Source organism: Chrysemys picta, chromosome 7 (genome assembly GCF_011386835.1).
Source record: "Chrysemys picta bellii isolate R12L10 chromosome 7, ASM1138683v2, whole genome shotgun sequence".
NCBI classification, from domain to species: Eukaryota; Metazoa; Chordata; order Testudines; family Emydidae; genus Chrysemys; species Chrysemys picta.
This window is the reverse complement of record NC_088797.1, coordinates 93,556,403-93,569,569: the sequence shown is the minus strand read 5'-3', so window position 1 is coordinate 93,569,569 and position 13,167 is coordinate 93,556,403. Positions and strand designations below refer to the sequence as shown.

At 45.0% G+C, this 13,167-nt stretch overlaps 1 protein-coding gene across 22 annotated transcripts in view; it reads left to right on the top strand.

The window, feature by feature from the left end:
- Positions 1-13,167, top strand: part of SGMS1 (sphingomyelin synthase 1) — a 194,008-nt gene that overhangs the window by 121,278 nt on the left and 59,563 nt on the right. For 4 of the 22 annotated variants that reach the window (XM_065552041.1, XM_065552039.1, XM_042856851.2 and 1 more), the window contains one exon: positions 12,005-12,112. The exons of 17 other annotated variants lie outside the window; for them this stretch is intronic. The gene's annotated coding sequence lies outside the window, so the exon portion shown is untranslated. Of the gene's footprint in view, positions 1-9,326; positions 9,630-12,004; positions 12,113-13,167 lie in introns of those variants that run through there. One more of the 22 variants, XM_065552044.1, reaches the window with a different exon arrangement.

Genomic DNA, 13,167 nt, shown 5'->3' with positions numbered 1-13,167 from the left:
GTGTGTCTTTAGGTGCTGGTTGTACTCTTACTGTCTGTCTTCTTGTCTGGAGTTATTCTATGTAGGTCAACAGACAGTGCTCTTAATTATACATACACAACAAAACACAATACATACTACTTTTACATGGAACTCTCATAACAAGAATAGAAATGTTTTGTAATCAAACCTTACATTCTTCAGACTCCTCCTTGCAAAGTAAATCTTCCCAATCATTACTGGCAAGTGGATTGGTCCAATCCATGCTAATTAGTCTGGCTAGTGGGCAACATTTTGTACCACTGTCTGTCAGATGGATTAGAAAGAGAACTATCAAACTGTTCCTTTTAAAATTTGAGTTCCCACATTGAAATAGTAGGGGTTCCATGAAATTAGGAAAATCATGACAGAAATCAAGAGATTTGCCATGTGGTTTGCAAGAGAAATTGCCCCAAATTTCGAGGAAAACTGCCCCTGCCCCACCTCTTCCCACCCCTGCTCTGCCAGAGCCCCGCCCACACTCCACCCTTTCCCCTGAGCTATGGCCGGGGGACTGCAGCAGAGGTCGGGCGCGCCCTGCGTTCATGGGGCAGTGGGAAGTGGAGAGACCCAGCCCCAACCTGCTCCGCTCCGCCGGCTCATGCTTGGGGGCGGTTTCCCTCCAAGCCTGCTCCTGCCCGCCCTGCCCCCAGAGCTTGGGCACACCCTCTCCCCCCACGGATGCCTGGGGGGAGCCTCTGCGGGGGCGGGGAAGGCTGTGTAGGGCACCATAATGTCTAGGGACAGCCCCAGTTGCTGCATGGAGCAGGCATTGTCATCTGGCCAGATAAGTGAGCACTTGCCAAGAAAACAGGAAGGGGAGTTTCAAAGTTCCCTGGGCTTTACAGGGGGAGGGGTGGATGTCTGTTTACCTGGCAACAGAGCAGCAGAGCTGCTGGCTAGAGTGGTCACCTAGGCACTGTGGGATATCCTCCGGAGCCTAAAAGCTCTGTAAACAGGAAGAATGTGTCTTCACTTTCACATCACTGTGAAAGCATCACCAGTAAGAGCTGTATGCGTCTCGTGGAGATGGTTTTCTTTTTGTGGTGAAACTTCTGAGTTTCAGTGCAAAAGGTCATTGGCAAGTATAGACGCTTCCATGGTTTTTGAGCAAAAAAGGGGCATTTTCCACTTTAAATAGCAAGTGTAGACATACCCTAAGGCTGCTCTTTATAAGAGTGTCAAGTGATGTGTAAATAGATTTTTTAAACAGCTTTTTAAAAAAACATAGCAGTATTTAATCAGCTTTAAAAAAACAACCAGATTTTCTCTCTCCGTGTAAATAATTGCCTCAGCTTTTTTACCTTGAGAAATATTGAACCAGTGTATCTTTGTACAATTCCTCATTTGCACTACTGGTATATTTGGATGTGCTCTTGGAACCAAGCCACCTAAGACATGCAGGAGATACAGCTTTGTTTGATTTACGAGGTCTTGTAGTGAATAGGAGGAAAAACTCCAGATCCTAGCCAGAATACATATTATTTTGCAAACCTACTGGGGACATGATCACCATGGGAAATAGAACCATTGAGTGGCTTAGTAGTATAGCAGATTAGCTAAACTGATCAAGATACTTCCACGAAATGCTGGCTTTACCCCACTCACTCATGGCTCACCAGCATAGTGGGCTCGCCAGGGCACAACAGGAGTATGCTGTGCTCTGCCTATCCTGGAATAGTGGCAGCAGAGCCCATGGGGGTTGATCAGGTAGAACAATTTACAGCAGCTTCAAAACTGATCTAACTTACAATACACCTTCTAGCATCTAGTAGACAGTACAGTAGAACCTCATTTTTACTGCTAACCAGTTATATGAACCATTTTTCCTCATGGGGAAAGAAAATCACATAATGTTCATTATAGACTCATAGACTCATAGACTTTAAGGTCAGAAGGGACCATTATGATCATCTGGTCTGACCCCCTGCATGCTGCAGGCCACAAAACCATCCCTACCCTTTCCTTGACTCTGCTGATGAAGTCCCCAAATCCTGTGTCTTAGTGACTTCAATTGGCAGAGAACCCTCCTGCTAGAGATCCCTGCCCCATGCTGCGGAGGAAGGCGAAAAACCTCCAGGGCCTCAGCCAATCTACCCTGGAGGAAAATTCCTTCCCAACCCCAAATCTGGCGATCAGTAAGACCCCGAGCATGTAGGCAAGAGTCTCCAGCCTGACCCTTGTTAGCCATTCTACTGTTTACCTACCATTGCTTGGTATTCCTCAGCTAATATGTTTTACCATTAAACCATTCCCTCCATAAACTTGTCTAACTTAATCTTAAAACCAGACAGGTCCCTCGCCCCCACCGTTTCCCTCGGAAGGCCGTTCCAATATTTCACCCCTCTGACGGTCAGAAACCTTCGTCTAATTTCAAGCCTAAACTTCCCTACGGCCAGTTTATATCCATTCATTCTCGTGTCCACATTAGTACTAAGCTGGAATAATTCCTCTCCCTCCCTTGTATTTATCCCTCTGATATATTTAAAGAGAGCAATCATATCCCCCCTCAACCTTCGTTTTGTCAGACTAAACAACCCGAGCTCCTCCAGTCTCCTTTCATACGACAGGTTTTCCATTCCTCTGATCATCCTAGTGGCCCTTCTCTGCACCCGTTCCAATTTAAGTTCATCTTTTTTAAACATGGGAGACCAGAACTGCACACAGTACTCCAAATGAGGTCTCACCAGCGCCTTGTACAACGGAAGCAGCACCTCCTTATCCCTACTAGATATACCTCGCCTAATGCATCCCAAGACCGCATTGGCTTTTTTCACCGCCACGTCACATTGTCGACTCATAGTCATCCTGCGGTCTACAAGAACCCCTAGGTCCTTCTCCTCTTCCGTTACTTCTAACCAATGCGTCCCCAGCTTGTAGCTAAAATTGTTGTTAGTCATCCCTAAATGCATCACCTTACACTTTTCACTATTAAATTTCATCCTATTTCTGATACTCCAATTCACAAGCTCATTCAAGTCTCCCTGCAGAATATCCCTATCCTCCTCCGAATTGGCAATGCCTCCCACCTTCGTATCATCCGCGAACTTTATCAGTCCACTCCTGCAATCAGTTCCGAGGTCAGTTATAAATAGATTAAATAAAATGGGTCCCAAAACCGAACCCTGAGGAACTCCACTGGTAACCTCCCTCCAACTTGACAGTTCCCCCTTCAATACCACCTGCTGCATTCTCCCCAATAACCAATTCCTTATCCACCTCTGAATTTTCATATGGATCCCCATCTTTTCCAGTTTAACCAATAATTCCTCATGGGGTACAGTATCAAACGCTTTACTGAAATCCAGGTATATTAGGTCCACCGCATTTCCCTTATCTAATAAGTCTGTTACTTTCTCGAAGAAGGAGATCAGATTCGTTTGGCACGATCTGCCCTTCGTAAAACCATGTTGTAAGTTATCGCATTTGCCATTAACCTCGAGGTCCTCAACTACTTTCTCTTTCGGAATTTTCTCCAACACCTTGCACACTACAGATGTTAAACTAACAGGCCTGTAGTTACCCGGATCACTTTTTTTCCCGTTCTTGAAAATAGGAACCACATTAGCTATTCTCCAGTCTAACGGAACCACCCCCGAGTTTACAGATTCATTAAATATTATCGCTAATGGGCCTGCTATTTCCCGCGCCAATTCCTTCAATATTCTCGGATGAAGATGGTCCAGTCCTCCCGACTTAGCCCCATCAAGGTGTTCATTATGTGGATGAAGAACAAGTCAACCACCCCTCTCCACACTCCAATGCCTTTAGTACAGGGGTGAGCAAACTTTTTGGCCTGAGGGCCATAACTGGATATGGAAATTGTATGGCGGGCCATGAATGCTCACAAAATTGGGGGTTGGGGTGCGGGGGGGAGATGAGGACTTCAACTGGGGTTGTGGGCTCTTGGGTGGGGCTGGGGATGAGAGGCTGGGACCGAGGGGTTCGAAGGGTGGGAGGGGGATCAGGAGGGGGCAGGGGTGCAGGAGGGTGTCAGGGGTGCAGGTACTTACCTCAGGCAGCTCCCAGAAGCAGCGGCATGTTCTCCCTCCAGCTTCTATGCAGAGGCGCGGCCAGGCGGCTCTGCACACTACCCCGGCCGCAGGCGCTGCCCCGGCAGCTCCCATTGGCCATGGTTGCTGGCTAATTGGAGCTGTGGGGGCAGTGTGCGGAGCCCCCCTGGCTGCCCCTACGTGTAGGAGGCAGAGGGGGGACATGCTGCTGCTTCTGGGAGCTGACCAGAACCCCAGCACGTGTGGAGTGGGGCAAGCCCCTGACTTCACTCCCTGGCTGGAGCTCGAGGACCGTATTAAAATGTCTGAAGGGCTGGATGCGGCCCCTGGGCCGTAGTTTGCCCACCTCTGCTTTAGTGTATTGGAAATTGCTTTATAGGGGGTTTAAAGGACAAGAAAAAAAGTGATGCAGCTCTGAGATGTTCAATTTTATGAAGTCCTCCATCCACAATTAGTTCTTAAAATTGGGGTTCTATTATAATCATCTGTGTGCTGACTTGATTAAAGGACAAAAAGGAAGGACAGTTACTTTTATGTATGTTCTGCTTTTTGTAAACTGTATGTTTATAGTGCTATCAATTTAATGAATTGTCATAATTTGCTAGCATTGTGAACATCTGCAGATTTTCTCAGAAGGAAGTCTTAGAGTTGAACATTGTCACTGCAAAATAAATAATGAAGTTGTTTGAAATCCTGCATCTAATTTGCAAATACAGTTTTCATAATTCAGCAGTGCATTGTGGTCTAGTGGGTAGATTATGGGAATGGAAGGTGGGTTTCCTGGGTTATATGGCCTCTGCCTTCTGTGACCTTGAGAAAGTCACTACCCACCAGAGGTCTTTTGACTTAATTAACAACTGTGCTTTTAAATTACTCATTTGCTAGTGGAATAGCAAAATAGTAGTAGTACTGTAATAAAAATAATTAATGTCGTTGCTGCTCAGCACATCTAAAAAGAATAAGTAATCTTAAAATTTTATATTCTGTTAGCACCCTGATTAGAGCCTCCATTTTGGCAGGCACTGAACAAATACATAGGAAGAGAGTTCCTGCTTCATAGAGCCTAGTGTCTAAAAAAATAGTTTAAAAATAAATCTAAGTACTAAGAAAATATTTCAAGTGTCCAAGTGACTTTGGCTCCTAAATCCCATTTTTTCAAAAGTGATTTAGGCATCGAGGAGATGTGGGCTTCACATCCAAAATTTACAGATAAATTCTAAAATTTAAAATGAAATTGGTCGGTAAAAATTACCAATGAAACCTCTTAACAGAGGAAAACACCTTAAATTTAAACGGGAAAACAGTGCAAATGCAACTTTAGAGAAGTACCATACTTTTCTATGAGTCTGGGAGTTTCATCCATGTCTGTAGTCCTGAGTAGGGATGGGTGCATACTTATTTATGCGTAAGGAAACATTTGTGTCTGAAATAGTTGTGATTTTCCCACAGTATTTCAGTTCCTGTATAGTGAAATATCAGGAGAAGCCTGTATCTTGTTTTATGACATCCCCATAAATGGTCCACAAGGTAAAAAGCTCATGAAAAACACTAACAATCACGCACACTTAAGAATTATTCAGGTTCCTGCATAGCTCTAAACTTGCCATTATGGAGAGAGAGGAGTAATATAAATGCTGTTCTAGGCTATTGACTTTGTGTGTGCAGGAGGTATTTATTCTGGGCCTGATTTGTAAATCTAGCTGCCTAAAGTATCCATGCAAAACGCCCTGGGGGCAAGAATAGTAATATAGTTTGCAAAACCTTGTGCAACGGCTATCAGTAGTTACTGTAACTCATCAGTGAAATTTCATTTTATATATATTGTATATGGTGAACTTCAGTTTGGTTCTCAACAGTTTAATTTAAAATTCATTTGGGCTTTAGTTTTGGCTTATTGAGATTAGCTTTAAGATCTGTTTGTGCTTTTTAAAAATTGTAGTTACTGTACTTAACTTTACAGTGCTGTGTTCTTCAAAGTATTTATTTTGTCTATGAAGTTTAAGAAACAATGACTTCTGTGATACTCGTATATTACATGGATGAATTTGGGGGTTTGCAGTTATGACTCTGTAACAGATGTCCTGTTCAAACAAAAACACTTCAAGAATCTTATACTGATTTGGTAGGCTGTTCTCATGAGTTATGATCAAAGATAGGAATGATCAGATAATGGGAAATGTATTTTCGTATCCAATGGCTGTGGTGTTGCAAAAAAGATTTTGGTAAATAAAAGTAATTACTGAACATAGCTTCGTTACAATAAGTATTTTAGTAAAAGGTTTTGGGTGTGTTTATTGATATCAGAATGCATCTGTAGTTCTATTTCTCATATAATAAAATCTCAGTAAATTCAACTGAGAAAATCAACATAAGGCAGCCAACTTACAGCTTGCATAAAAGCTTTTATCCCTTGGAAAAAAAGAATCTTTTTGACCTGAAAGACCTTATATGTTGTAATAGATTCTTTGGACTGATAAGAAATCATCATTCTTACTGCCTTTGCATCAAAAAACAAAACTTTAAAAAATTTAATCAATTAAATTCAAAATTAGCACTTGTTTGTTCATTCAGCTATAACTGGTGGTACTATTAGTGTATTTTAATTAACACCAATAAGGATCCAGTTTTCCTTTGCTTGACTGTAGTATTTTGAGACTCTGCACAATCCAAGATAGCTAAATTAAACTACAAAATAAAAGCAGCTGAATGAGATTTGGGATGGGATAGGGAACATAACATGAAAGCTTTAGCTACTGTCATGTTGTCAGCTACATAAATTAAAGCTATAGAACCCTATGTCATAGCAGCTAGATTCTGTGTTCCTAAACAAAGTAACATACCATTCTGGGCTGCCTGGATAATTACTATAAGGATTTGGCTGCTCAGGAGTGCACATCTGGTTTGGCTAGGAGACCTCCTCTGACAGACAAGAGAACAGGCTGTTAGCCAACTTCACAGGAAATGGTGGCCAGAAACTGTGAGGAGATGGGTTTTCTCCCTCCCCCACTTCCCCTTTAAAAGGCAAGATGGATAAAGGGTAGTTTTTTTCTTTGCCAGGGTGATTGACAAGAATTACCTGGGAGGAAGGAAGAAGGATATGGAGCCTTTAAATGCAGGGCGTCCTTCTTGAGTAAAGAAGGAGGCCAGCTCTAAATGGACCCAGAGCAGCGCAGGGCAGTAGAGTTCAAACCAATGACCAGAGAGGCGAGAACAGGCATTGTGGGAAATCTCTTGGAGGCCAATCGCAGCGCTATAATCGACCAGGGCGTACACTGGCACCGCAATGCTGTACCCCCGGCGCAGAAAGATCTACGCCTCTCGTCAGGGTGTTTTTTTTACAGCGCTGCAACTGCGCAGTTTCTGCTCACTAAGTAGCTTGGTAGTGTGTACACCTCAGGAGTTACAGCACAGAAAGCTGCTTTACTGCACAGAAACTTGCCAGTGCAGACAGGTCATGAGGAAAGGGAGAAGGCGATTGGACCATTCCCCAGTTCCTCCTGGCAGTTGCATATACACTTTACAGTGCACATGAATTGGGGTTATCATGGTATGTTTGAATTGCAGTCAGAAGTGTGACTGTAGCACATGTAGGCATACCTGACCTAGCTTTGATCTAGCTAGCTCATATAATAACAGCAGTGAAGCTGTGACTGCATGCGTATGTAATCAAGTGGCTAACCCAGACTATTTGAGGTATAGCAAGATCAAAGCTATCCTGCATATTTCTATCCAGGGCTGGCTTTAGGAAGTGCGGGGCCCAATTCGAACATTTTCTGTGGGGCTTCGGCAGGGATGACTTAAAAAAAACAAAAACAAAAAAATCCCTTTCATTTCTTCCATGTATTATTTACTTTCCATAACTATATAAATAATAACAAAATTATATATTACGTACATTGCTGGCTGGAGGCAGGGCAGGGGCAGACTGGAGGTAGGGTCTGGCTGGAGGCAGGGCAAGGGGTGCAGGGCTGGCTGCGGGCAGAGCAGGGGGTGCGGGGCTGGCTGCAGGCAGGGGGTGCGGGGCTGGTTGCAGGCAAGGCAGGCGGTGCAGGGCTGGCTGGAGACGGGCTGGTGCGGGCAGGGCAGGGAGTGCAGGAGGGGCTGGTGCGGGCAAGGGTTGCGGGGCTGGCTGGAGATGGGCTGGCTGCAGGGCAGGAGTGCGGGGCTGGTGCGGGCAGGGGGTGCAGCAGGGGCTGGCTGCGGGCAGGGGGTGCGGGGCGGGCAGGGGGTGTGGGGCTGGCTGCGGGCAGGGCAGGGAGTGCAGGAGGGGCTGGTGCGGGCAGGGGTGGCGGGGCTGGCTGGAGACGGGCTGGCTGCAGGGCAGGGGTGCGGGGCTGGTGCGGGCAGGGGGTGCAGCAGGGGCTGGCTGTGGGCAGGGGGTGCGGGGCGGGCAGGGGGTGCGGGGCTGGTTGCAGGCAGGGCAGGCGGTGCAGGGCTGGCTGGAGACGGGCTGGTGCAGGCAGGGCAGGGGGTGCGGGGCTGGTGCGGGCAGGGCAGGGAGTGCAGGAGGGGCTGGTGCGGGCAGGGGTTGCGGGGCTGGCTGGAGACGGGCTGGCTGCAGGGCAGGGGTGCGGGGCTGGTGCGGGCAGGGGGTGCAGCAGGGGCTGGCTGCGGGCAGGGGGTGTGGGGCTGGCTGCGGGCAGGGCAGGGGTGCGGGGCTGGTGCGGGCAGGGGTTGCAGCAGGGGCTGGCTGCGGGCAGGGCAGGGGCTCCCCTGATTCTACCGCCCCAGCCCTTTAAATAGCTGCTGGAGCCCTGGGGAAGCAGCAGGGCTCCTGCGGCTATTTAAAGGACCGGGGTGGCAGAGGCAGCTGGAGCTCCGGCCCTTTAAATAGCCCCTGGAGCCCCCTGCTACCCCAGGGCTCTGAGGGCTATTTAAAGGGCCCTGGGCGCCCCTGCTTCTACCACCCCAGTACTTTAAATAGCAGAGGAAGCTCTGGGGAAGTGGCGGGACTCCAGCGGCTATTTAAAGGGCCGGGGCTGTAGAAGCAACGGGCGCCCCGGACTTTTTAAATATCCTCCAGAGCCCCGCAGCCCTACCCCAGGGCTCCAGAAGTGGGGCTCTGGTGGCAATTTAAAGGGCCTGGGGCTCCAGCCCCTCCTGGGAGCCCTAGGCCCTTTAAATTGTCCCTGAGGAAGCCGGGCCGCCCTGGTACAGTGTACCGGCGGTGGCAAGGGCGCGGGGCCCGATTCAGGGGAATTGGCTGAATTGGCTTAAAGTCGGCCCTGTTTCTATACATGCTAGAGTTACTCCTCTGATTTCAGTGGAGTCAGAGACTGAATGGATAAAGAGATCGAACTAATCCCCTAGATGTGATCTTGAGGTAGATGGGGCAGTGTGTGAAAGTTTACCTTTCTGCTTCCCCATGTTGTACCTGTTTTGTGGCTAGATGTAGCTTTTGTCAGTGGCATCTGCTTGATAGATTTCCTGAGTGCAAAATTACATGCCTGAGCTGTTCTTTCCCACAGCTGAAAATACACTGATGGAAACTTGCAGCCATCTTCAAACATCCCACCTCCCCAAGTAGTCTGCGTGTGTACAAAATACATCTCTCTTACAATCTGAGTTATGTTCTGATGTTTTGTGGAACGGACATAGGTAATTAAGATCTCAATATTAAATACCTTTTCAGTTTCATATACTGTCACTAAATGTAATTATATCCGTTGTTGAGTTTTAATATTATATTTCATAAATAAGCATGGGAATTTTGGAGAAAATTGATCAATAGTTAATTATAAATGTACTGTATTTAATGTTTAATGGTAAACTACTGAAGTATACAACTTTAATCTTAAGCATTACTTTTAGTAAGTGCTCAGCATCTCTTAGTTAATAAATAGTTCTTGACCCTGTACTTCAAATGTCTATTAGGTTTGTTTGTAGCCTTTATATCTTTCTCCCTTGAGTATATTTTTGGTTATTTTTTTGTTAAATACAATAGGGACTCTAGAGTCAGATAAGTAAATCATAAGTTTGCATGCAAAAGAGAACACTGAGAGGGGACATAACAGATTTCAAGTACATAAAATATTGCAACAAGGAGGAGGGAGAAAAATTGTTCTTAACCGCTGAGGATAGGACAAGAAGCAATGGGCTTAAATTGCAGCAAGGGAGGTTTAGGTTGGACATCAGGAAAAACTTCCTAACTGTCAGGGTGGTTAAGCAGTGGAATAAATTGCCTAAGGACGTTGTGGAATCTCCATCATTGAAGAATTTTAAGAGCAGGTTAGACAAACACCTGTCAGGGATGGTCTAGAAGATAATACTTAGTTCTTCCATGAGGGCAGGGGACTCGACTAGATGACCTCTCGAAGTCCCTTCCAGTCCTATGATTCTATGCAGATTGTAGCTGAAGAGGTTTGACCTATTCTGGCAACAGAGTTTTTATTCCTATAGATACTGTAGTTGATTTTTGATTTTATCTGCTGCAGTTTATAAATCTTTTCAGGAAGAATATTATCAGAACACTTCTAGTGCTACAGGTTTCTTAAATTCCTACATATGAATTTCTCAGTTTTTATCTCAGTGTTTTCATCTGTATCTTATAGTAACTGAGCTTTTCCCAAGTAGACTGGATTTATACCATTTTCAGCAGATATGGAAAACGTTTTAGGAAAAAGCATTTGTCAGTCTTGAAGTCTTTGCTATTTGGTCAAATCTTACTGGCTCTTTGTGCTTTTTTTTTTTTTTTTTTTTTAAAGAGGCAGTTGAAACTAGCAGAAGTCCAGTTTTGTAAAATTAAATTTCTTTAATATAAAATTAAAATACTGTGTATGAATGGAAATGAAATACAGCCCCTGAATATATTAAAATCTTCCAAATAGGGGCCCAGTTCTCAGGAAAAGTTAATTATAACAGAATTTCTGTAGAAAACATCTGTATGATGGGTTTGTCCCTATTTCTTTGCAAGTAATAGCACACTTCCTGTCCATTGCCCCCTCATAACTTAGCCACCTTCAACAAGGAGAGGAAAGAATGATTTGGTAATTGGATAAAGTGGTCTTATCGGGACTTCTGGGTCCATCAGGACATCATTGTGGAACTGCACCACGCTGTGATCTAGGTCAAAGCATTTTGCTGAACTCTCTATGCCTCAGCTGGCCTATTTTTATATGATTAATTTACCTTATGGGAGATGATATGAGGCTCAGTGTTTAAAAGAGAGAACCTCAAATGATAGGCATGCTTAATTTTATCCTTTCCTTTCCTCTTTGTCACCCACTTGCTTATCTGAGCATTTAATTGACTCTTTTCTGGAAACCGTTTCACTTCCATTCTGTATCTTGTAAGATTATTTATAAAGATGCTGTTTCTTCACCAGTAAGAATCAATATTTCTGAGATGAAGATGAACTTAAGAGTGAGTTGTGAAATTTTGGTCATCTGCCCCCAAAAATCATCTAGACCAAAGCAATGATAAAAGTTTAAATGCATAAAATTACTGAACAGAAAGTAAACCCTCACAAATATTGCTATAACAGAATCATTATCTGTCTTGAAATAAACTGAAACCTCTTTTCTGCTCATGACGAAAAGTAAGATTTCACTAAAGTGCTGCATGTGTGTAGGGGTTTATCCGCATGTAATAATTTGTGAGGTTGGGGCATATAGTTGTAACAGCATCCCTGCTAGAGGTTTTAGGCCTTTCGGGCACCAAGCAATATTTGGATTTAAGCTTAATGGCAAATAAATATTGCCACTACCAGATCAATCTATTCTCTGGGCTGAAGGGCGCAACTTGATATTTTGTACCTTTTCTCCATGGATTGAGAATGAATACGTTTCTCAGACTACTAGATGGTTTCAGAAAAACATGCGCTAGAAAAAATATCAAACCACTTTTTAACTACACATGAAGTATCTCATTTAATAAACTAATAATTAAGAAAAATTTTGAATAGGGACTCAACACTCTGAGGTTGAAAGGTTCTCCCAAAATGTGCATTTGTTCTTCTTTACATTCATTTACAGAAATTCAGAGATCTCCCAAGACCAAATAATCCTCCTTCATTGTCTTTTGAAAGGCATGTCTACTTGGTGGGATAACGTGCCTTACAGCGGTGTGACTGCTAAAGCACGGTAAAGTATTGCGTATTAATTGGTCTGTGTACAAGTGACTGGTGTGCACTAAAAATTCAGGGAAGAATCCTTCTGTTGATGTAGCTGTGCCTAATTTAGGGGTTAGGTAGACTTAACCACGGCATGCAGGGCATAACATTTTTCACAGCCCTGAGCAACGTGGCTAGGTCGATCTAATTTTTAAGTGTAGATGAGGCCTGAGATAAGGTTTCTGCAGTTTTAGATTTCCTTCCCTAAACTCTTCTCTCATTGTTTGTGGGCTAATTCATTAAAAATAACTACACTATATAGGTTCTGGTTAAATTTAGTTCTCCATTTCTTTTAAATTTAAAAGATAACTTTTCTTCTTGATTGCAACCTTCTGTGCTACAACAAATTAATGTCCTATTTTTCCTTCATAAAAGAGAGGACATAATCTACCTTACTAAATACTAATAATTAAGAGTTTGTTAGGTTAAAATCTTCAATTATGATCAAACATCTAGATCAGGGGTAGGCAAACTTTTTGGCCTGAGGGCCAGATCTGGGTATGGAAATTGTATGGTGGACCATGAATGCTCATGAAAGTGGGGGTTGGGGTGCAGCTGGGGGTGCAGGCTCAGGGGTGAAATTGGGGGTGCAGGAGCGTATTCCAGGATGGGACAGAGGGGTTCGGAGGGCAGGAAGGGGATCAGGGCTGGGGCAGGGGTGCGGGAGGGGGAGCAGGCTCCCGGCGGTACTTACCTCAAGCAGCTCCCAGAAGCAGCGGCATGTCCCCTCTACGGCTCCTATGCAGAGGCGTGGCCAGGCAGCTCTGCGCACTGCCCTATCAGCTCCCATTGGCTGCAGTTTCTGGCCAATGGGAGCTGCGGGGGTGGTGCTTGGGGTGAGGGCAGCGTGCAGAGCACCCTGGCTGCTCCTATGGGTAGGAGCTGAAAGGGGGACATGCTGCTGCTTCCAGGAGCCGCACAGAGCAGGGCAAGCCCCCAAACGCACTCCCTGCCTGCAGCACTGGAGTGGGGCAAGCCCCAGATCCCGCCCCCTGGCGGAAGCTCAAGAGCCAGATTAAAATGTCT